Here is a 25,299-nt window from a genome sequence, read left to right on the forward strand (position 1 = left end):
CCTACGCAAATTTTGAACTATCCAAATATTGGCTGCCTTATTAATTTTACAGCTAAGTCGTATATAGGTTTTTAAAGACCTGTGTATGCTGAATGCACTTGCCAAATTTGAACAATTTTGAACAAGCCAATTTCAAGTAGGTAATTTAAGAAAAACTCCATCTCTTTCTAAATTAAAACAGAACAGGTAACAATGCAATACCAGTCAAATGTCAACATAGGTACCTTAAGAAGTCAACCTATGATTTTACCATTGTCAAATGTAATTTGTTGTGCTGTCTACACTTGTCACTACTGTCAATAGATCTGAACTTAAAATAAAAAAAAAAAGTTTCAATATCTAAAGTGGTTCTTGAGTTATGGCCTGTTATGTGTTAAAAAGTTGAGTTTTTAAATTCTGGCGATTACTGACGTTTTCTCGTTATAAAAAATATGGGCACCTTAACGATATCCTTATAATTCCATTTCAGATGCTCAGAAACATATCTAATAATTTTATCTAGTTATCTTTTCGAAAAAAAATCTTTTGAAAATAAGCGGTATGCGATCGCGATTTTAATTTACTTGATTGGGAAAGGCGTACCGGAGAAATGTGGTAACAGCAGACTGTCGCATTTCTCTCACTCCGGCTTAAGATACCTATTTACGTACTCAAGATACATATGCGATTTGTAACGTTTTTAGTTCGTTACATGTCTTTCATATATAATATATGATGTCTGGCGTATCATCACCGGATTCCGTATCGCTGAGGCCTGATAATTTACTTGACGCGCCTGGCGTAATTTTTACGTTCTCTAGTCAGCAACCCTGTTATCGTTTCACTGCTTCTGTGGAGGGCTGTCAAGATCGTTTCAAGGCACCTCTCTGCGCTTTAATCTCACTTTTGGTCACTCTGCTTTTAGAAATGGCAATTTAAATCTTGCTGTAAAATTGCAGATGTTCTGCGAAATTTGCAATTGGCAGACGTTGAACAATAAAGCACTGGAAATAAGCACTTTAGCCCTTTAGCCCCCCCCACTTAACCCCTTTTAACCCTAAGTTTAAATAGCGGACACGACGCGATCAGAATTCTTTCCGACCCGATAACTATAAATGAAAAGAGTTAATACCTTAGGTTAATACCACCTCACGTAAAGGAAATAACACCTGGCCTTATTAACGTCCATGCACGCTATTCGGTTTAGCGATATCTCTCTATTACGCTGTTTATTGTTATTTTACGCGAATTTATTTTTGCGCACAGGAAATTTGACTCGTTTGCACATCGTCATAAAAAAAACAATTTTCGTACCACGAATTACGGACAAGATTTTTATCTGTATACTTATAGGATACCTAATCTGTGTTATTATTGAATATTTTTAGGGTAGAGTTTTGGATTGACCCACCTTAACTCGTATTTGTATTTTGATGGCACAATGGTGTTCTTTTGCTTTTGTCCTCCAGAATGTTACATGCAAGAAAGGACAGTTTCTCTGTTTATTATTGAGCCGTCGGAAGTAATTCGAGGTAGGTTTATTTTGCTTATTAGACCTTGTTTGGTTTTAAACAAGAGTTTCGTTTAGGGTTCAAGGTAAGGGCAGGTGTCCCATATATATGTATTGATTCCAAGGTTATGGTCCAAGTTACGGACATTATCTTATGGTTAGATGTCCAAGGTACGGGCATTATCCAAGGTACGGGTAGTGTTCCTATGTACAGATGTCCTGTGGACGAGTGTCCCATGTAGGGATGGTTTATCTTATGTATAGAGTGCCCCAGCGTGGATGTGGCGTAGGCCCCATGCCGCTTCGTTCCTGTTTTTAAGCCTAATCGATAGTTACGGCTGTATTAGTTCATGGTGTCCTCATCCTGGCCCCAGGGATTGGCCGAGAGACAGTACAGAGATGCAATCCCACCTTACGCTGTTACTGTTTGAAGCAGGATTGTCTCAAGAACAATCAGCTAAGTTTAGATTTAAGTTCTAGTTTTTATGTTTTAGATTTTCTACATTTTCAGTCTTGAATAATTAATATCGTACTAGTGGTTAAATTACTTATGTCCGATTGGTATTTAAAATATGATTTAGAACTTAGTTTCTTCGCGAATATTACGTTTTGTAATAGTATTACTTTCTACATAATATTATTATTGTGTCATTTTGACAAATGAATAACCGAACCGATTCTTGAATCTACGGCTTGCAACATCTTAGATTTAACATCTATAAAATATAACAATTTAAATAAAGTAATGCTACTTTTTATATATTTTCTACAGCTTTATCTATATTGTACTTTTCCATAGATGTTTCATTGAACATATTTAATATTATTTCAAACGTAACTTTCTTTGACATATAACCACTATGATTATTAAAATTCTACAATGTTATTTACCATCAAAGAACATCATGAATAAATATAGTCATTAGTTTTAAGAATATACAACTGTGTTTTCTTTCTCTGTACATGCCTGGCGCCCAATATCTATTTTTTTTTGTTTATTGTTATTAATTAGTTTTCTTTCCAGTGAAATACCTTATCCACGACTGCTCTCCGATGAAAAGCTGCCGTTCGCAGTGGTAGTGGTTTAAAAAACGCTATAGATTTGTGTCGGGACCACATTAGGCCACACGCCACGCCACGTTACGCCATGCAACGTCATGAAGATCTGTGCGTATGTTTTTTCATTTAATTACATGTGTTGCGTACATATTAGGGTTCATGCTACCCCACGCCACGCCATCCCATGCTATTACACGTGTAATGGGCGATTCGTCTGTCCCAGATCTCATGTGTACACTTTTTCCCACGTAGCAACACGTGGGCTCACGTGGGGTAGCGTGTCGTGTGGCCTAATGGGGTCCCACCTTTACTTCTACACATGTAAATACCGACCCAAAAGTAAGAGTTGCCAGCACGGTATATTCTGTGGTTTCTAGTTTATTAGATATAAGATATAGTAAATTCGATATATGTATACGTATAAAGTAATAGTCTTTGCATTAACTAGTTACAAATAGATAGCATCAATTTTACCTAAAGGCGCTAAGCTCTAATTTTAGATCTCTATAATCTCTAAAATCCTTTGCAATTAAAGTACTTCATTTCATAACACCCGATAATATTTAAAGATTATGTACACTTATCTACTACAACAGTTAATATCAAGATGATGCTGGCTGTTTCAAGTCCCGTCAGATAGAAATGAAGGAAGTGCGAAAATAACTTTAAAATTGGGCCAATTTTTATAATAACCTATTAAGCTTTCTTTATTATTGTTCCTATAAAATAAAATTGTCTAGTTATTTCTAGTTCATATTTAGGATTGGTCCGTTTCGTTTAAGAACGATAAAAAGATATGTCAACTATTTTACATTTACTGATTAATCAGGAGATGTAAAATCAGGAAAAACTTAATGTATATACCGGGTGCGTCTCAAAAGTGGCTCACCCCTATAACTTTTTAATTTTTTTAGTTAAAAAAACGAGATTAGGTATGTTAGTATATGACTTAAATTAGGATTGATTGACGTATTCAATTGTTTTCGGTCACTTCCTGTTTCACCGGAAATGACCACAACTTTTGATTTTTAAATGGCATCCTCGGTATTTGTGACTTTATTCGAAAGAAAATAACATTCTGAATAGAATGATATATAATATGTCAACATTTGACATTTTCGCATATGGTTTACTTGAAATTATAACTTGCGGTTCGTAACGAAAATTTTACTCGAAATTCCAAGTGTGTGGTATAAAATTATTCGTAAAAAAATGCTTTTTCCAAATATGCTAACGAGCCACCCTCGTTCTATTTGAAAAAATTGAGATATCATTAAAAATACGATTTGAGCATTTTCTAACTGGCTAGGACAAGACGCTGACATTAGACGATCAAATCTATTTTTCCAAGGCTCCTTGATTAAGAATTAGTGTTTTTCATATAGCCATGGCACTCTGGATTGAATTTTAAAATACGATTTTTTATTAAGCGCCATTGTCAAAAGTTGACATTCTATCGAATAAAGTAAAAAAGTCGGTAAAAAATACCGAGGGTGACATTTAAAAAAAAAGTTGTAGTCATTTCCGGTGAAATAGGAAGTGACCGAAAACAATTGAATACGTCAATCAATTCTAATTTATGTCATATACTAACATACCAAATCTCGTTTTTTTATCTGATAAAATAAAAAAGTTATAGGGGGTGAGCCACTTATGAACGCACCCGGTATATGTCGGAAATATATGCTGTTTAAAAATCACCTCAACTGGAATAAATGTAATCCTGTATATAATCTATTAATCCTAATCTTAACAGTAGTTATTCTGTAATCCTATATTATAATTGTAAGCGATTCCAATGAGATTAATTATTATTATCGACATATTTAAAAAATGTGTTATAAATAGACATTATAAATAAATATAATCTAGAAAAAGAAAAAAAACAAGAATAAACTGGTAGGTCTCAAAACTGCTATAGGGTTTTCACAGATATTTAGTCTTTACTTGCAAGCTTAGCTATTGGAGGTAGTGCAAAACTTTAAATGTAGGAGGTGTAAGGTTTTACTTACACCGCCAGAAAGCAAAATAAAAATAATCAAGACGATCAGAAAACAACAAAAAAGTTTATAATTTTACTTTGTATCATATCAAATATCCGCAAAAAGCCTGTATTATATACAGGGTGCTACAAATTCGAGATACGAGCATTGGTATCTCGGAACCGTTGATACGAAGATGGATAAATTGAGGCAAAGATGCCTAAAAAAGTTTTAAAAATTTCAAGGATTGCTGATTTTTTTTAGAAAAGCAGATTTTTTTAAAAATAAATTTTATTTTTTTCTGTCGTTATTTTTTAGAAAATTAGAAAACTAATTGCACATTCTCATAGCCACTTTATCGGGGCTATCTGATTGTATTTCTAGATTTTCAAATTAGCTGATAATTTGTGAGATATGTAGGCCAACTTAATTATTTAAAATACGGACCTGCATTTTTTACTTGAGATTTTCAAAGAATTCAGCCTCCTGAGTACAACAATACAGCCTCCTGAGTACAGCACTTTATATTTTTTTTGCATATCATGGTCCTCAGGAGACCGAAGTCTTTCACAACCTGAAATAAAAAATGCAGGTCCGTATTTAAAAAAATCAAGTTGGCCTATGTATCGCACAAATTATCAGCCAATTTGAAGATCTAAAAAATCTATCAGATAGCCCTCATAAAGTGGCTCTGAGAATGTGCAATTAGTTTTTTGATTTTCTAAAAAGTATAACACAAACCAAATTATGTATATTTTCATGTTTTTTTTTTAAATTTTCTCTAAAACGAAAATTGAAAATGCATAATCAGGATTAACCATTTTAGAACAAGCAAAAATTTTTATAAAGAATGCATTTTTCTCAAAATATCAATAATAAAAAAATTTTTCCCCTTGTAAAGACAAACAGGGGATATACTGTATACTTATGTTTGAAATCGGAAAAATATTATTTTAGAAAAAACTTAAAATATACTGGGCGTTCCATTAAGAAAACATGAAGTTATAGCTTTTTAATCGTTTTCCTTCATTTTTACAACTTGTACATTTAAAATTTTTTACTACTTTCAATAGATACGTCTGTATATCGCACTAAATATCCCTGAAAACCCCATATTCTGTATAATCTAAAAAACGACGTCAAACACGGTTAGGGATTGACAATCGATGATAATTTTGGCGAGGTGAATCTCTAGAAATTAAAATTAATTATAGAAATATTAAAACCGAATAGAACTTTTCCAGACATACAAATCTATTTACAAAAAAAAAATGTTTTCTTCTCGAATTTTAAACCATAGTATTTACAAATCATTTTTACTCAATATAAAAATAAATTATAACCTTCTTAAGGCCAATTGGCGTAAGTGCTATTAATAAATAAAGAGTATGGGCTAAGTAAATGACGTCTAGGGATTAACCTTGCCAAAAATATCATGGCTTGTTATTCCTCAGTCGTCTTTGACGCCGTTTTTTTTCGATCGTATGGTATTTTTTAAAAAATCTTATTATGGAATTATTCCAAGAATGGTAAAATAAAAAATATATTTCTTTTATTCGCTGTCTTTTATTCCTGAAAATATGTGTGTTTATTTAAGAAACCATCCCAATCCTAGAGTTAAAAATTAAAAATTCCAATATATATGAAGAAAAAATCTTATAATTTATATATTCTATTATAAATATTCTAAATTTAAAGCTTACGTTCGTCCTTCATTAATCAAGCGATGAAAGCTAATAGAAATAGCAAAACGCATTACCTCCTAAGATATTTTACTATATTCTTCGGTATTCTACAGTTACAGAATAAACCTATCAATCAACGTGACGTTTACGTCATTAATACTGACGTAGAACGTGTAAAATGCCCGAACAAGATACGGACATGCATCAGATAATATTTGAACTACCTAATTTTAAACATATTGTGCGCGTGTTATCTCCGATATTACTTTACAAGTAACAGGAACCAAATGAATATGTTCCTTTTGAATAGTTTATTTATTCTTAATTTAAATTTGTGTGTGTGTGTGTGTGTGTGTAAGTAATAATAATTAGTGTTGAGATTTTCTGTTCAGACTTGGCCTACTGCTTTAAATATCTCACACACAATGTAGACCAGTAAGTCAAAATTAGACAAATTCGGGGAAAAATCTTTATACCTTAAAATTTAAAATGGTTCCCCTAGATTTGAGCTGATATATGTATATCAAAAGTATCTAAGTAAAGGCGCGTTTACACGAGTCAAGTGAATTAATCAAGTTACTTAGATTCAATTCACATGAAAGCAATATGACCGTCTAATAAACTCGACCAATCATGCCAGTTCGCCTGTTGATCAAGTGTGTCGATTCAAGTCTTAGTTGACTATTGTTTAACTTTTGACGTTCAAGTGGTGTTCAAAAAAAAACTTGCGGTCAGTAGGTAGACAGAAGAAAATGCCGTGAAATTTATTAATATTTATAAAAAAATATGAGGTGTATATGGAACATACATAAACTGAAATATAAATTAGTGGAAGAAGAGTAATTTCTGGCTTAAGTCGAGGAGAAATAGCGTTACACATTATTTTGCCTTGTTTCTTTAATTCTAGGTGCAACTCGTTGTTTAACAAAAAATAATTTAAATTAAATTGGTTTGCAATGTTTACATCTGCCCTTAATTTTTTTGTAATCTCTAGAATCTTCAAACTAGCTTAGATATGAAATTATTAGATGTACCATATGTTGTTCTCTGCGGCTAAAGACCAATACTCACTATTCGCTGATTCGGTTAGTCAATGCGGCGATTCGGCGGAATGTCGGTTTATGGGCGAAGAGAATAGACGGATTTCCAAACGAACCAACAAATAGCATCGACGAATCGCATCAGCAAATCGAATCAGCAAATTGTGAACCATATTCACCCATGGCCCCATGGCTTAATCCATTTTCTGACCCATATTCTTCTTTTACGTTCTATCTTTTAGTAATAAACTTTATGTTAATTTTATTGCCATAATTTTGGTTAGTTTGAAGATACAACCTTGTGCACTGTCGCCATTTTTTGCCAATTAGCAGAGTCTTTTTGACATGAAATGTGTAAATTCGATTGAATTCAAGTGAGTTGATAAAGGTCCTGAAACAGCGGAGCATATAATGTGTCCCTGCGAGGTTTTGGGTCTCCCCGCAAGCGACCTTTTCTATTTGGGAAAGCCATGCTAGAACCGGAGAAACTATTCTCCCGTCCCATCAAAGATCTGTACAAGTTGGTGCCGGGTGGAGGGATAGACAGTAGGTGCAGACATAGAAAGGGGACAAAACACAATAGGCCTCACAGGTCGCAGTGTTTCCGGCAGAGGACGGCCCCTTCAATGCTTGGTTCCCTTCAGGTATAAAAAATGTGAACCGCATGCAGCTTGTGGTGAAGCTGAAAATATTGTCGACAGTATACGAAAAATAAAGATCACGCAGCGAAGGTAGCCCACGGGTACTTTTGACACGCATCAACCTAAGTGTGAACGAGAACATTTTAGTCTAATTTGAAAACTCAAGAATGGACCATCGAAACTAGACAGATACAAAAATACCAAAGAGTCTTTCTAATATAAAATGGGATCTGTGAAAAGAAATTTTACGGGATTATGTGAAATGAAATAGGAACAAAATGACATAAAACAGCACAACAACGAAATACGCGAATACAAATGAAGAAAAAGTGATTTCGTTGTCAGCTAAAAATTATTCAGACAATATCATAGAATAATTATTTTTTTCCTATTTTGTTGTCTGTTTATGTATTAATCCTTCGATCGCCCTTGAAAATAATATATTGTGGTAATTACACAGTTCCAAATAAGAACAAAATCGAATAGGTCCTGGTTTATAATATTGTTAAAAACAATTATGATAAGTTGATAAGCACTATTTCTGGAGTTACTTTGATAGTTTCCTTTGTAATGTTTTATATAGCATTACAAATCTTTTATAAAATATTTATAGTCCTAGCAGCTATAAAATTTATTGGACTGATAAGGAACTGGATAATTATAACTTCAATTAGAATACGTTTGAATATGTGAAAAAAAGTATTTTTTAATAGCAAAGTATTTGTTGAAAAGTATAAAATAGCCCAGTGAAGAATAAGAAAGGCGTCTTCATATATCACCTTCATCAAAATATCGTTACTAGCCCTAGCAGGAATTCTTGAATGACACGTTCGACATAGGGGGCGCTACCTGTCATATACATTTACATACATATTAAGAGTTGAGATGCTCACAGTTGGAAATATATTTTCTCATGGATGATTGAGTGACTGATGTAAACAATGATTGAAAATAATACAGATTTTCCAGAATACACAGGGTGCCTATTAAATAATTGTACGTATTATAATTGGTACTAAATTTCGAACCTTCAATTCTCCTTCCTCATGAATAATTCATGTCCATGGCTTTTTTAGCAAAACTAAATTGTTGAAAATTTTACATTTTTTTGTTGATATTTCCCGGAAAATTAAAATAAAAATAAGCTTTTAAGTGCCGCAGGTTTATTCGAATAAGCCAAGAGCGTGTGCTAATATCCGCGGTCCTCAAAATGTAAGTATTATTTTTTTAATTCTCAAACTTAAATATCTCGATTATTATCAATTTATTTTAAAAATAGTGAAGAACAGTAAATCTGTTTCATTTCTCCAGATTTACTACCCCTTAAAAATTTTGTATTTATTCAAAAGACTATATTACCAGAACCGCGTTTTGATTTTTAGCACTTCTAGGAAAAAAATCAACTATATTTTCATGTTTCTTTTAATTTTTCTCTCAAACGGTATGGAAATTTTATGAAGAATATATTTTTCTCAAAATGTCAATAATAAACAAATTTTTCCTCTTGTAAAGACAATACGGGGACATACTGTATGATAACTGATGATGTAGGAGATTCTCATTAATAGTTTAAAATTTATTTCTACAGGGTGTTTCAAAAAACATGTGCCATCTCTCGTGGGGATATTCCTCACGTAAAAATAAGATTTATTTTTCATATAAGCATAGGTCCGATTCTGCTTTGCTTCGTAGCTACAGGGTGTTAAAGTCTTAATAATCCTTCGATTTATTATAAATTTCTTCCAAGTACTTTTTGTGATTCGAATGAAATTTTGAGGGTAAAAGTTACTATAAGTGCAACATATTTTAAAGCAAAAAAAGTGTCGATAAATTCATCAGGGACGTGCATATAGGTTATCACTCTGAAATGTTTTTCAATAAAAAACCTGTGCGCCACTGACTTTCTTCTTTTGATGCTAAAATTGTGTAGGCCGTTTAACGCCAATTAAAATTTATCTCTTGATATTTTGTCGAATTCGACCTCCTTGATGAGATAAACGCAATTTTATTAATCACAATTAATAAAATAAAAATAAAATAAAATTGATAAATTATATATTTTACCTAATTTATTATTAAATATTATTACTATTAGTAGTTATTTTTACTGTTAGTTAAAATAAAGGTATTTAAGATAATTACAAAAAATCTAATTTTAAAATTTTTAACATCCTGTAAAACTATGCATTTCCATACCCATGTTTATGGGAACTTTTTTCAATTTTTTTGATGAGGAATCAATGAGTACTTATTTAAAACTTTCGCAGGTTAATGATATTACATTTTTTTAAAAGTTGCTAGACCTTTTTTTTTATTATTATTGGAGGTGTAAAATACCTTTACGTACGGAGTGTGGGACTCAATCTCTCCTTAAGCTGTCTGGAGGACACTACCCACTAAACGTCACCCCCTTGCTCCTGCCACGTCTACCTGGACCCGCTGGACGCATCTCCTCAAGTAGCGCCGGACTGTTCCTTTTTTGTCATTATCCCTGCTCTTCGCTGTATTTTACCTCTAGTATATTTTGGGCCAGTTTTGAGATGGCTTCAAAGTTTTCTCTTCTTTCTGTTACCGATTTCAAGAAGGTATCTGCGGAGATGTTGCCACCAATCGTCATGCGTACCTCACATCTTTCCTGTTCCCATCTTGGACAAGCAAACATTGTGTGTTCTGGAGTATCATTGGGTTCAGCACAGTATCGGCATTCTGCGACTTCCCTCTTTCCAATTTTACACAGGTAACTCCCAAAATTTCCGTGGCCACTTAATATTTGAGTAAGATAGAAGTTTACCTCTCCATGCTTTCTTTTAATCCACATATTTATATTTGGGATGAGCTTATATGTCCATCTTCCTTTTTGTGATACTTCCCATTCTGCCTGCCACTGCTGCACTGTGCGGTTTCTCTCCATCTCTCTGCTTGCCCTGGTTTGTACTTCACCCTTGCGAAAGAGTCGTTCTCTTTCTCTTGAGAGAAGATGCAAGGGCACCAGACCCGATATCACCAAGGCTGCCTCAGTTGAAGTAGTCCGATAGGCTGAGCAGACCCTCAAAGCCATGACTCTCTGTGCACCTTCAAGTCTTTTTTTATTTACGTGCTACATACATAATAATATTCTGGCACGCATATGCTAACACTCTTCTCTTTGCTGGTGTTGGGCCCCGAACGTTTGGCAATATTGCGGACAACGCTTTAGCAGTTCGTTGTGATTTCAGACACACCTCCTTGATGTGGAGGCCCATCGTGAGTGCACGGTCTATGTGGAATCCAAGATAGTTGACTTGCTTTACTGGATTTATTATTATATCCTTAAAATTAAACCTTATATGGTCAACTTTTCTCTTGCAGCTTAGTAAAATCGCCTCTGTTTTTTCCACAGCTATTTCGAGTCTGTGCTCACGCATCCATCTGGCTATGATCTTTAGTGTATCATCCACAGTCTGCATTAGGTCGAGGTCGTTTATTTTTTTGTTTCTTTTAGTTTTTTTTGTTATTATCACAGCAAGATCATCGGCGTAACAGATCAACTCTGTCCCACCTGGTACAGTAAGCTCCATGACACTGTCGTATAATATGTTCCACAGAGTTGGCCCCAGCACCGAGCCCTGTGGGACGCCACCGAATACCTCTCTTTCATCTTCTCTATTGAGAACTATAAATATATTATCAAGATAGCTTCTTAGTATGTTCACCAAATAGCCACTTATGCCCCATCTTCTAAGTTCTTTAATAATTATTTCCCATGACGCGCAATTAAATGCATTTTTAACGTCGACTAAAATCAAAGCATTATGCCAAGTGGCTTATCTTTTCACGATATCCGATATTTTCTTCATTGCATGTGTGGTAGATTTCCCCTTTACAAATCCATACTGGTTTGGATGCATACCATTTCGTTTCTTCCTAATTTCTTCCAAGAGTCGCGTATTGATGAGTTTCTCATAGACTTTCCCGATTACATCAATGAGGCAAATCGGACGATATTTTGGTGGATCATTTAGGTGCTTCCGGGGTTTCTCTATTAGGGTTAATTTGGATCTCTTCCATTCTTTAGGGAATTCATTTCTCTGAAGAAAGTTATTGAAAAATGTTCTAAAATATTCTACATTGTCCAATATTAGCGTTTTTATCACATTTGGTGGCAAATTATCACAGCCCGGAGATTTGTTAATTTTTATATCTTTGGCAGCATTTATTGTTAGACCGATTTTTGAACTAATTTCGTGTGAATCCATTAGACCGCTAAACGCAAGGATTTATTTTAAAATTTATGTATAAGTAACAAATATTTGCTGTTCGAATACATATCATTCGCAAAGTCTAGTGCAGAACTGTGGGTTCTTCTAATATAGGGACTATATCCTCATTCCCGGGAATCTATAATCGTTGTCAGAAAATATGTTGTCTTATATTCTTTTTTGAAACGGTTGTATGTTTCCAAATTCCTACCGACATTTTGATCTGCTGTAAGTACTTTACACTTTGACATTAGATAATACATACTAATTTGATTCTCGACTTAAGAATATTTCCGAAGAATAGTGTATTGTTTTATTAGGAGTAAAAATTATACTTTTTTTTGACAATGATGTACCTTTGAAGGACCATAGTAAAGTTATTCCGACGTTACAGGGAGGCACAAAAGTACATTTTTACTCCGAATAAAACATACTATTTTTTTTAAACATAATTAGTAAAACTATGCATTTCCATACCCATGTTTATGGGAACTTTTTTCAATTTTTTTGATGAGGAATCAATGAGTACTTATTTAAAACTTTCGCAGGTTAATGATATTAAATTTTTTTAAAGGTTGCTAGACTTGGATCAAGACAAATTAACAAAATTGCGTTTATTTCATCAAGAAAGCCGAAATCGACAAAATATCAAGAGATTTATATCAACTTTTAATCCGCATTAAAGTGCTTATAGTCTAAGAGCTGATTACATAAAAAACCTTATCATCGTTACATGACCTATAATATTTTTAGTGTCAGAATTTCACCCTTTCGATTGGCCGCCCCCGCTTTTAGCTCCCGGATCGCGCTGGCAGACATGACTATTTCATAATGGCTACATATGATGAGACTTCACAAGAAAAATTAGCCATGTAACGATGATAAGGTTTTTTATGTAGCCAGCTCTCGGTCTATTACACTATTTCGCTAACAAGAGAAACTAAAGTCAGTGGCGTACTTGCTTTTTTTAGAAACATATTCCAGTGATAACCCATATGCACGTCCCTGGTGAATATGTCGACACTTTTTAGCTTTAAAATATGTCGCATTTATAGTAACCTTTACCCTCAAAATTTCATTCAACACGCTAAAAGTACTTGGAAGAAAATTATAATAAATCGAAAAAAAATATTAAGATTTTAATACCCTGTAGCTACGAAACAAAGCAACGTGAGGAAGCTAACCACGAGAAATGGCACATGTTTTTTGAAATACCCTGAATAATATGATTATATTTTGTAATATTTTTTGTATTTTTTTCAATCTATAAAATATAGGACTTTAAGATAAATAAAATTAAAATAAATAAAATTGTCACCAGTTATCAGTTCAAAGACTACTCTGACGTCGTTTTTTATTCGAATATATGGTGGAATGAATGAAATACAAAATCCTTTAAAAATGTAACGTGTCTTTTAAAGACAAGTTGCATAACAGAACATAACATCTGTCAATTTTGTATCTTATCTATGGTAACGTCCACTCGCTTGTCTTTTACTAATTCAGATAGATTGCATAGAAAATGCTCTATTAAGTGGGCAGCGCAGTTCAAAAAAATCTGAAGTGAAAAATAGAATTCGGTATTTGACAGATATAAATGTTTCCTCTAAGCTAGAACATTACACGACGTGAACGTAATTAAATGAATAATTTACGTGCATTCTCACAACTAGATTTATGCATTTTAGAATCTGGAAGTACGATAATGAACGTTAATCATTTTTTAAAATGTCTTAATTTTGACCTAGGATTTTAGTAAATCGATTTAAATATTATACTCTGACACTAGTATAAATAAATATATTTTTATTTTGATGAAAATGGTAGGTATTGTTTTACATTAAGAAATTTTTCAACTTTAGAGTACAGGGTGGTCGAAATTGGTCTGTTTTAACAGAGAAAACCTACTTCCTGACTAGATAGATTAAAACCGACGTAGATGTCATGGGCTTGATTTCTGAGACATCTTTAATGGTGTAAACCGCCTGTTAATATTTTCACTGCCAACTGAGATACGGGGTCTTTTTGATTTTTTTACCATTTGGAAAAGTATCCATAACTTTTGTATTTCGTGGAATAATATAATTCTATAAAAACGTTCTCAAAGCACTTTTTAAAGCATAATCCAGTGGCGTTGTCAGTTTTTTTCTATGCTTGCTCTTTTTGTCAGAATGATCCTAAAAAAGTGCTGGCGTTTAACACTTTCCAACGATATAAAGTTATGGGTATCTATTTATTTTTAGAAGAATGAGAGAAATATTAGGTTTTTTATCTTTATATCGAAGCGGGCCTTGATTTTGCGTTGCCCTATTTCCCTAATTATGTTTTATCACAATTTCATATGTTATATTATTATTTATCTCCATAATTAAAGACTTTTTGAAAAGGTAAATTAAGATTCTATATTAGTATTAGTAATTACAATTAAAATCGATATAATAAACAAAGAATTAAAAAAACGTATTCTTTGAGTGACGAATATAATTTTCTAAAGAATATCATCAATAATATACTTTCAATACACAATAAAGGTCTTTTGCGCCCAGAGTTACAGCGATTTATTAGGCGAACTGGTGTAATAAGTCCAAAAGATTGCCTAGTAGTCTTCTGCAATTCTTCTCTCGTCCCAATGGTTTTTCTCTTATATATAACCTTATATACAATTTCCCCCCTAAAAAAGTCAAAAGAAGTTAAATCACAGGACCTAGCAGGTTTCAATCCAATTCTTTCTAAATTCTCCATTGAATAGTTCAGTTGTAACCCTGGCGTTTTAATTATTGTAACTGGTAATACTAATATAGAATTTTGATTTACCTTTTCAAAAGTCTTTAATTATGCAGACAAATAATAATATAAAATATTAAATTGTGATCAAAAATAATTAGGTAACTAGGTCAACACAAAATCAAGGCCCGTTTCGATACAAAGATAAAAAACCTAATATTTCTCTCATTCTTAAAAATAAATAACCATAACTTTATATCGTTCGAAAGGGTTAAACGCCAGCATTTTTTTAAGCTCATAGCCAACTATGATTTCCATTGAAAAATTATAATTTTTATTATTTCTGACAAAAAGAGCAAGTATACAAAAAAAACTGACTACGCAACTGGATTGTGCTTAAAAAAGTGCCTTAAAGTTATAATTGTATAATTAACACACCCTGTAGAAATCTTATACTTTATATTCATCAGCACTTATGTTCATATTTAAGCCGCTGCACGACGCAGGCACAGGGTTCCTTCAGAATCCATCAACGCGTATTGTACTCCCGCTTGTTTAATAAATGTTTTTAAAAACATCTCCACAAAATCTATGTCGGTTTTGTTCTATCTAGTCAGGAAATATGTTTTCTCTGTTAAAACAGACCAATTTCGACTACCCCGTACACCTTGAAAATTTAAAAAAGATTGTGTGTACTATGTGCGCAGCTGAAACTCCTTTAACAGCTATTAAATTTAAAAAATAAATAATTTTTTAATTAATTAACGTTCGGGTTTATTTTTGATTCATGCCCTCTAACGGACAAACGAAGAAGCATTTTTGTATAAAGGTAAATTATCTGCAATTAACTTATTTTGATTTAAAATATATGTAGTTGTTCTATGTCCCTGAGTATTGGAAATCCCTGGATATTTTGCAGGTCTACTTTGGAAAAATAAATTTTCACAAAAAAAAATTCACAAAAACTATGCGATGTGGGGTTTTTGTTGTAAGACAAAAAAATCTGTCGTCAGTGGAGTTAAATTTATGTAGGAGGGGGGGAGGGGGTAGTGTTCATCCTTCCTGTACTTTTTCTTGATTTTTGTGAAAGCCAAATGTTAAAGCACTTAGCAAAATACAGACATCCAAAATCTCATTTAAATCGGAATGACGGTTCGTAAAATATATGAAAAAATGTGTTTATTTTTTAAGGTTTGATATCCTCTAGCGGACAAACGAAGCACTTTTGTATAGAGGTAAATTGTCAAGAACAGTTAACCTAATAGGACTGCTCATTCAGCCAAAAGTGTCCGCCAGGTGCATGCGAAAACTACTTGTGACGTCATTGTAGTCCTTCTCATGGTTATTAGTCCTTATCCGGCAACCAATAATACACACACGTGCATTATTGTTTATTTTTCATTCTTAAACGTTCATTATTTACGTTTATTTATTTAAACACCTTATATGTATGCAGTATAGCAAATTAACTGTATAAATCGTATTAAATACTCGGATAATGCATTTTAAGAACTGCAGTTCCCAGCATCACCTTTTGCAAGCATTCTTTTTAGAGTACTTCCATATTTTGCTTTAAAATAATTAATAAACAATATCGTAGGCACTTAGTAAGCACTTTGTCACAATCCACAACACAAAATGAACATATTTATACACTCTATAGCTCTAAAAACTTTTAAAACACCTTTTTCACATTTAAAATTGACAAAATAATTAACTCAAAATTTCTCAGCTGTTATTTTTTAACTATATTTTACTATAGGCAACTAATAATACACACTATCATGACAAGGACTACAATGACGTCACAAGTGTCAGCTGAAGCGCGGGAAGAGGCGTACGTCTTATGAGGATGAGCAATCCTATTAGTTTACCGTTCTTGGTAAATTGTGCCCAATGAAGCTTATTTTGATTCCAAAGATATGTATGTAATAGTTCTACGTCTACGGAATATTGGGACACCCTGTATAAATTTTGATAATACTGGGGTGTTTTATAATTAAGTGCAAATAGTTTACTGGCATAGTATAATTCGAATGCAGATAAATGCATATAGGTATACTATATTATGCGCATAAACAAACAATCTAAAAATGTTTCGTATAATTTTTTTACTATCGTAAATCATAACCAACATAATTAACTAGTCATATTACTCTTTTATCTTTACTGCAACATAAAACCATAAAAACTTGAAACTATATTGCTCTAGTTATTGTTAAGTGTAAAATATTTTAAATATTAGCAATTCATACTCACAATGCATTGGATGAAATAAAAGTATTGTGTATTAATTAAATGCCTTTTAAATTTCTCTGTTTTTAATTTAATTTTGTTAAAAATAAAACTAAATTACCATTTTTCAATATACAATCACTCACACTCTATAAAGACAAATATTTCTGTAAAAAATGGCATCTTATATCAGAAATTGTTACTTATCCTTAAGAGTCTGTCTGACATTGAATCAGCGTTGATAAATATAATTACTAAAATATTTAAAATCCAAATAATCCTATAATTCAGTTGCTTCTTCATTTACACTATAAGGAACACTAGAATATGAAAATCGGTTTTAGTTTGTGGAAGAATACGAAATAGGAAGATAAATCAAGATCAAACAGCTCTCTAGTTTTGACTTTCCGTTTTGAAATGGCTCTGACCATAGGATTATCTTGATTTGTGTGTCCGATTATTCTATTGTGTGAGACAGTTGTAGTTTCATATAAAATTTATAATATAGACGTGCCTGTGAAAATGGTTTGCTGAAAATATTATACTGGTTAGTGAAACAGTAAATTTAGATTTTGTCTCAGTGAAATAAGTAAACATAGAGACACCCTAATAAAAATAATATTTAGTTTTTACTCAATTGCAATATCACTCAAATACCTACACTTGATATATGTATAGTTAATAAGTTTAAATTTTGCTGGTTTAAAAAAGAAATTTGTAGATACTGAATAACAAATTACAAACATTTGCTGTAAAAATAAAAGAACTAAATTATTCTCTATTACAAAATATGGTGATCGCATGTTGATTATAATAGATTCTAAATACTACTTAATCTATACAATCACCACTTTTGATATTAACCTACTAAAAAGGTGTTAAAATACAGATAAAAAATTCGAACACAACACATTTTTATTACATCACACGATGTTTACAACAAAGATACGAGGTTTATATTGTAATGATATATCATGGAAAAGAAGTAATGAATAATTTCCACACTTTTCATAGTCGTTCAATATTTATATTCAAAATTATCGCTTTCAAATAAAGCTTAATAAATACTGTCTTGTGATCAAAGGGGATTAATTCAGGAAAACTATAGAGAAATTAATAACAGTTGGAATGCACGTCATCAAAGCATTCGAAACTACTACCACAGGTTTTAACAATTTTAACCACAATTTCTAATAAATAAAAGTTCGTTTGAAACTTAGAGCGCACTCCTTTTTCTATAAACTTATATCCTTGTTAAAAAAGACAGCATGAAATAAACGAGTTGGCTGATTACAAAGACTTGTTGAATGTTGGTAGTCATGAAAATTGTTGCCGGTCGTCATGACATTTTTCTTTGCCAATGTGATATTTGTTATTTTTAATAATTTTATTCGTATTTTCGAGTTTTCTTTGACAAATTTGAAATTAAATCTGCGCTGTGTTTAGTTAAAACTTCGACATGTCACGGACTGAGTAGAATCATAGATAATAGAGGTAATAAGTAGAATCTCACAAAAAATGAAGACCAATGTTAACCAACTAGAACATTATAGGTATATTTTTCAGTTTTCATTCGGAAAATTGAAATTGCTAATAACTTTATTTAGTTAAAATTTGTTTGTGTAATAATCAAGAGACAACAGCGGCGTGCGGTGACAATTATAGGCGGGGAAGCGAATCGGTAAAAAACCCTATTTCGAGACATTACTTTTTCATTTTCTTAAAAAAACTTACCTTTGAAAATTCCGAGGCCAATTCCATTGTTCGATTAAAATTCTATCGAAAATTGTTAAAGAAATAAAAACACATAAAGTTATAATAGTTAAAATACGATATTTTAACTTAATTTTCCGAAGCATTTGATGCGCGATAGGCACCTATTTGTATTTGAGGTCTATTCGTCTATCAGCCATTGCAAATTTGTCTATAACATCATCATAAAATTTTGGATTTAATTTATTATAATATTACCTATAAAATCGCAAGCGAACCCGTCCCGATAAATTAAAAGTCAAAGAAGGCGGCCGAAAGATCGCTGCCGTGGCCAGCAAGTGTGCGCGATTTTCCGGCTTAAATTTGTCGTTTGCGTTCAAGGTCAATAACACCTACATGAAGGAGGGATAGGCGACCGCCGGCGATTCCCATGCAGTAACAGGCTAATTAAATTTACTAGATACGTTTATGTAAAGTTTCAAATAAATAATTTTAACAAATTAAATTAATCTTTTGTTATAAAATAACAGTATTATTAACGTTAACTATTTATTTTTTTATCTCTAAAAAGTTTACGGAAGAGGTGATTGCCCCGCTTCCATGGACCGTACGCCGCTGATAGACAAAGTAATACCCATTCATATACAAGGGTAATACCTAATACAGATCTGTACCTGAGAAGCAAATTATGTTAAGTCAGAATACATAGTTTAGCGAAAAACCGATTTAAATTTTTATTTGAAGTTATTTCCTAATTACTCGGTTATTTTTAAACCTATGATTGTAATATTTGGTATATGAATAACTTATTTTGAATTTAAATGAAATGTAAAAAACTTTTTAAATAAATTGCCAATACTATTACAAATTACAAACAATGCCATTTTTTTGAGTGGCTTAACAAAATTTGTATATTAAAAAAAGGAATATTTACAGGACTTAACTTATATCAAGCTAAATAATTTTAAGTCCAAACACCGTCACTGTTCCACATGTCCATTTCGTCACTGTGAAACCGTGGACATAACATTCTAAGCTAACTAAAGATGTTTGAGCCAAACTGCATTTACGTGACTTAACCTCATTTAGCCCAGGGCTGACATCGGAGTTAGTTTGATTTTAAACCGACTATTTTACTTATTGGCACAGATAGTGTAAAACGAGAAAGAGCAAAGGAGCAAAGGGTAGAACATAAAAAGCTAAGTAATTTCATGTATATGTTGGAGGCAGATGCCGAATTCGGCCTATGTCCGAAATAATTTGACATATATGGCGATTATAATTAGATATACCTACCTATATCCACAAAGTTACGCAGAAGAGTTTTGATTGCATTGGTTTCAACTTCTATGCGGAAGGTGTTAATCTTTTGTTGTTATATTATACAAAAAAAAGCATATATTAACCTCCGCAAAGAAGCTATATAAAGACTATTTATAAGCACGAAGTTGCACGCATCTGGCAAGTTTAGTATGGACAAATTGAGGATTTGACGGACATGTTGGAAAAAGTAATATACACTGTAAGTCTAAAAAAGTGCAAATATTCTCCGGACTGGTACCTATATCTCGATAAAAGAAACATATTTTCTCTTTACCATTTTTCAAATAAGTCCAAAATAACCGAGTTATTTAAGTTTAAAAATTGAAAAAAATTTTTTTTTTGGAAAAATTTTGAGAGCCACCGGCCCTTTTCTGTATTTGCATCCCTTTTAGTGCCGTAACCATAGAGTAAAGCTGTAACTATGCTAATATCAGAGATTAAAAAATTATACCGTGGGGAAATTTGAGGTGAACAGGCAGTTTTAAAAAGTTTTCGAAAAATATACAGGAAAATTTAAAAAATGCACGATTTTCAACATCTTTTTTTTGCGAAAAAAAACTCATACTCGTAGGCTGAGTAGTGTTCCTGGGGTCGAAATATACCACCCCTGAAAATATTTGCACTTATTTAAGACCCACCCTGTATAATGCTGTTATAATATGAACATTATTTTCAATTTATATCTGTACATTTTCTGTTTCCTCAATAGCCTGCAAATTTTGTGGAATACAACCTATAATACACATTTTTATGCAAATGCCCATAGCAAATGCCTAATAAGGGCTTATGATCAAGAAAAATCACAGATCTTCCTGGGTATGAGTAAGAACAATCTTCGGATTGTCACGGGGTTTTTAACAGGACACTGTCTCCTCAATGAACACCTCAGTAGATTGAAACTAAGAAGAAACGGCGAATGCAGATTCTGTGGGGAAGATGGGGAAACACCAGTACACCTCATCACTGAGTGCGCCGAGACGACAACCATTCGTGCCATGAATTTTGGTATGACTGATATTGGAGATGGAGAACTACCCTCTATAAAACCGTCCCAGATACTGGCTTTTGTCAAAGCCCTGGGACTGTATGATGAGTTATGATTCAAGAAAGGGGGACACAATGGATCTGTAAGGTCGAAGTGATTAACCCCCCTCCCACTCATTCTAAATTCTAAAACTTCTAAAAAAATGCCTAATAATGTTAACGCTTAAATTTTTAAGAAGAGAAAACATTTTGATTTTTTTGCTTAACTCCTTTGAATAAGAAGACTAAGGAAGGAGCATATCAAAAATCTTAGGTACACCGCGATGGGCCTCAAATATGGCCGACTTAAATTCCGGTTTATCAGTGTCGTTCTAATTTTATTTAAAAAAAGTAAAACTATGATGTAGGGTAGACGTGGGGTAGACTCAATAATTTGTTGTTTTATGTTACGTTGTGAATAAATGTTGGTAGTTATTAAAATTGTTATAAAATATATAATTCTAATAAAAATAGATAAGTTATAATAAGTATTTATTAACACAAACATCCGATACGCTACTGAAGCAGGTAAGTCAAATTAACGTATCTAAATTCTTTGACATCTAATCTTTGACAAGTAATAAATAAAAGCTAAAATGCAAGAAAAATATATAATTTAGTTAATTTAAGTGAATTTCATAAATGATCGGTTTACTACACGTATGTATATTATATAGTATATATATATAGTATATTAGTCACTTACTAGCGAAAAGTTGTTTATTTATTGTCCATTATTTCACTCAATTTTTGCCGAGATCTACCGCACGCTACACAACCAACTATTTTAGAGTCTTTTTCGATAAATCGCGGCCACAATTTCATCTAGATTTACTATCTTTATACAACTATCAGTAGTAGAATAAATAATAAATAACATAAAATAAGCTCCGTAAAGACTGACAAATCCACAAAATTTCAAATCAAATTCAAATGTGTCAAATGAATCGTCAAACAGAACTGTCAAGGATCCCCACCCTAGAGAGCTTTTATGGTGGCTTTTCCGCCCACCATGCATGAATACATGGATAGCATTATGCTCCTTCCTTAGTCTTCTTATTCAAAGCTTAACTCTAATAATTCTAATTCTGAGCTAGCAAATGAGCTAGATGCTGCACCTATAACCGTTATTCAGAAGCTACAAACATTTACTTCTTAGCACACAGCCAGAGGATATTGGTACATATCAGGTACAGTATCAAGTTTATTATAATAATTTTGATAGTGGTTTGGACTTTGATTTCCATTTTAACATTAAGTTTTTACCATGGGCCACCACTTTGTGAGAATGAACAAACTTTATAACATAATAATTTTCTTAACTTTAAATCAAATGTTTTTTGGTGTTTGAGCGATCGTGCAATCCTTACCACTTTTTTTCTCGCTAGTTCGTCTGTCAAGGCCGTGAAGTTTCAAGAATAACACTGGGTGTCACGACCTTGAATTTTTACTCCCATCACGCGTAAAGGCGTTTCACTTCAAAAATAATTGTATATGTATTGTATCTAAAATTTAAGTAAAAAATCGGTGACAAAATTACGAATTTTATTTAACACTTGTCAAAAGTAAAAGTAAATAAAGTAGCCGTGACAACATTGCGACGTGCATCCGTCAAATATTTTAATTGTCAACTCTTATTGATTTTCCTATAGAATTTTAGATATTGAAAAATAATATCCATGTCACTCATTTCAAAAATATTTATTAAAATTCCTAGTGAATTAGTTCATGACCTAAATTGTTGAATGTTCAATTTAAAAATACCAACTTCGTTATTGGCAATAATAAAAAAAACAGGTAGTTATTGATTTCACTCCTACACATTTAAAATTGTATTGAAATATTTGTTAAAATTCCAGTAATTTTTTTTCGTCATGGGCAAGGACGCTAAGCAAATTATTAAATTATTTAAACGTCTATACAGTATACTTATAAAAATATGGAATATAGTTTTACCAGTGATTTAACCATAGTAGTATGTAGAGATCTTTAATTTAATTGATTCAATAGTAAGATAGCCGTAGGTTATTCAATTCACGACCGATGGTTTGGAGAAGTTAAATATAAATTAACCAAAAGCCAATTGACGATGATGTGAGAAAGTAAGACATTTTTTGAATTGTTTAATTTCTTATCAGCATCAGAATCTCTCTCTGTTCGTGGTATTTTAAATGCTAAACGAATTTAAAAGGAAAATGTGAAGGAATTTTATTTTTCTCTTGGATAATGAATATTTAAGTACCGATTTTTTTATAAATAATCTACAATTTTAAAGCTCCGTGCACACATATCGTTTTACTGAAGTGAAACTTCTTTACGCTTTTAGGTAAAAATTCAAAGCGGTGTGTCACAGAAATGAAGACTGCGAAGCGGCCGTAACGCACGAGCTAGCGAAAGGAAAAATGGCAGGGTTGGCATGATTTAAATCAAGTGATTTTTTTAATTTTAATAATGCGATTTAAATAAAAAGAAATATTTTATTGAAACTTTATAATAAATCAAAAAATAACTGTAAAAGTTGTCCTAGAAAACTATAAAAAATATTTCTGTAACAGATATAACAGATAATAAATCGAAAAATAATTGCAAACATTATAAAACTATATAAAAATAACTATTCATCAATTTAATTGTTGGGCCGATTTTTGAACTAATTTCGTGTGAATTCATTAGACCGCTAAACGCAGGATTTTAAATTTATGTATAAGTCAGGAAAAATCGCTGTTCGAATACATATCATTCGCAAAGTCTAGTGCAGAATTAGGTTCTTCTAATATAGAGACTATATCTTCATTCCCGAGAATCTACAATCGTTGTCAGAAAATATGTTGTTTTATATTTTTTTTTTGAAACGGTTGTATGTTTCCAAATTCCTACCGACATTTTGATTTGCAGTAAGTACTTTACACTTTGACATTAGATACTACATACTAATTTCATTCTCGACTTAAGACTATTTCAGAACAATAGTGTATTGTTTTATTAGGAGTAAAATTAGGTATACTTTTTTTGACGATGCTCTACCTTTGAAGAACCATCGTAAAGCTATTCCGACGTTACAGGGAGGCACAAAAAGTACATTTTTACTCCGAATAGAACATACTATTTTTTTAACATTACAAATATTTTTTAATCAATTTTAAACATTGCAAATATAATGTAAACAGTAATCGAGCAACAATTTGTACACTCGTTGAATTTGACACTTAAAATCAGTTTAATAATATATTTTCTACTTTTGTGCTTAGGCGTAACAGTGCTTTACTTTTATGTCTAGGCGTTTAAAATGACAAAAATTAATACTTTTAAGACGTTTGAAAAAAAATCCTTTTGATCTGAAGGGAACGACTTTTTTTGCGGAATATATTGGGGACCGATGTGGAAAAATCACACGCCCCGTAGAATTGTTAATGTTATCGGTATCGGGATATAGATTTAGCCATTTAGGATAGAACTTTAATTGGAAATAAGTCCTAGTTATTTGGAAATCCGATTCAAATATTTTTTTGAATTAAAATCAAAAAAATCTGATTTTTTTTTATTTTTTTAAAAAAATCATGATTTTTTCCAACCCTGAAAAATGATGACGGCGGTGGTCTGGTGTACCAATATCTTCTGGTTGTGTGCTAGAAAGTAAAATTTCATGCATATTTTCATCGATAGGTTTGTAAGTTCTGAATAACGGTCTAGGTAAAGCATCTAGCTCATTTGCCAGCTCAGAATTAGAATTATTAGTTATTAACTCGCATTTTCATTGGAAAACACTGTCATATTTATTTCAAATCAATAACCAACGAGAATATTCGTATAATTTAATAAAATTACTGTAAATCACTATAAATAATGAATAATGAACAAAACATTTTTAATAAAAGTAGACCAGAAATCGTTGGTTAGTAGTTACTATTGCAAAAAGGTAAACAATATCTGTCTGTACTACCCTTTGCAGTTTCACTCAATGCAACTCTGAATTGTGTGTGTCTGAATTGTGGAAATGTTGGTAAATTAATAAATACAAATAAAAAATAATTTGATATTTAATGAATTATTTGTAGATAAGTAAGTAAACAGAGAAGTCCTAGGGAATATTTATAGACTCAACTGACACATTTTTATTTACAACCCATAAATCTTATGATGTTGACAC

At 32.1% G+C, this 25,299-nt stretch overlaps 1 long non-coding RNA gene across 2 annotated transcripts; it reads left to right on the forward strand.

Annotated features, from left to right (window-relative positions):
- Positions 1 to 22,776: 22,776 nt before the first annotated feature.
- On the forward strand, positions 22,777 to 23,601 carry LOC115890252. Of its 2 annotated transcripts, XR_004051609.1 has the most exons (4): positions 22,777 to 22,949; positions 23,012 to 23,127; positions 23,177 to 23,254; positions 23,479 to 23,601. It is a non-coding gene; the product is annotated as an uncharacterized LOC115890252 (long non-coding RNA). The 2 variants fall into 2 exon arrangements; XR_004051608.1 differs by having other exon boundaries at positions 23,012 to 23,254.
- The last annotated feature ends 1,698 nt before the right edge of the window (positions 23,602 to 25,299 follow it).

This window comes from Sitophilus oryzae, unplaced genomic scaffold (assembly GCF_002938485.1).
Source record: "Sitophilus oryzae breed Bouriz unplaced genomic scaffold, Soryzae_2.0 scaffold_860_pilon_pilon, whole genome shotgun sequence".
Classification (NCBI taxonomy): domain Eukaryota; kingdom Metazoa; phylum Arthropoda; class Insecta; order Coleoptera; family Curculionidae; genus Sitophilus; species Sitophilus oryzae.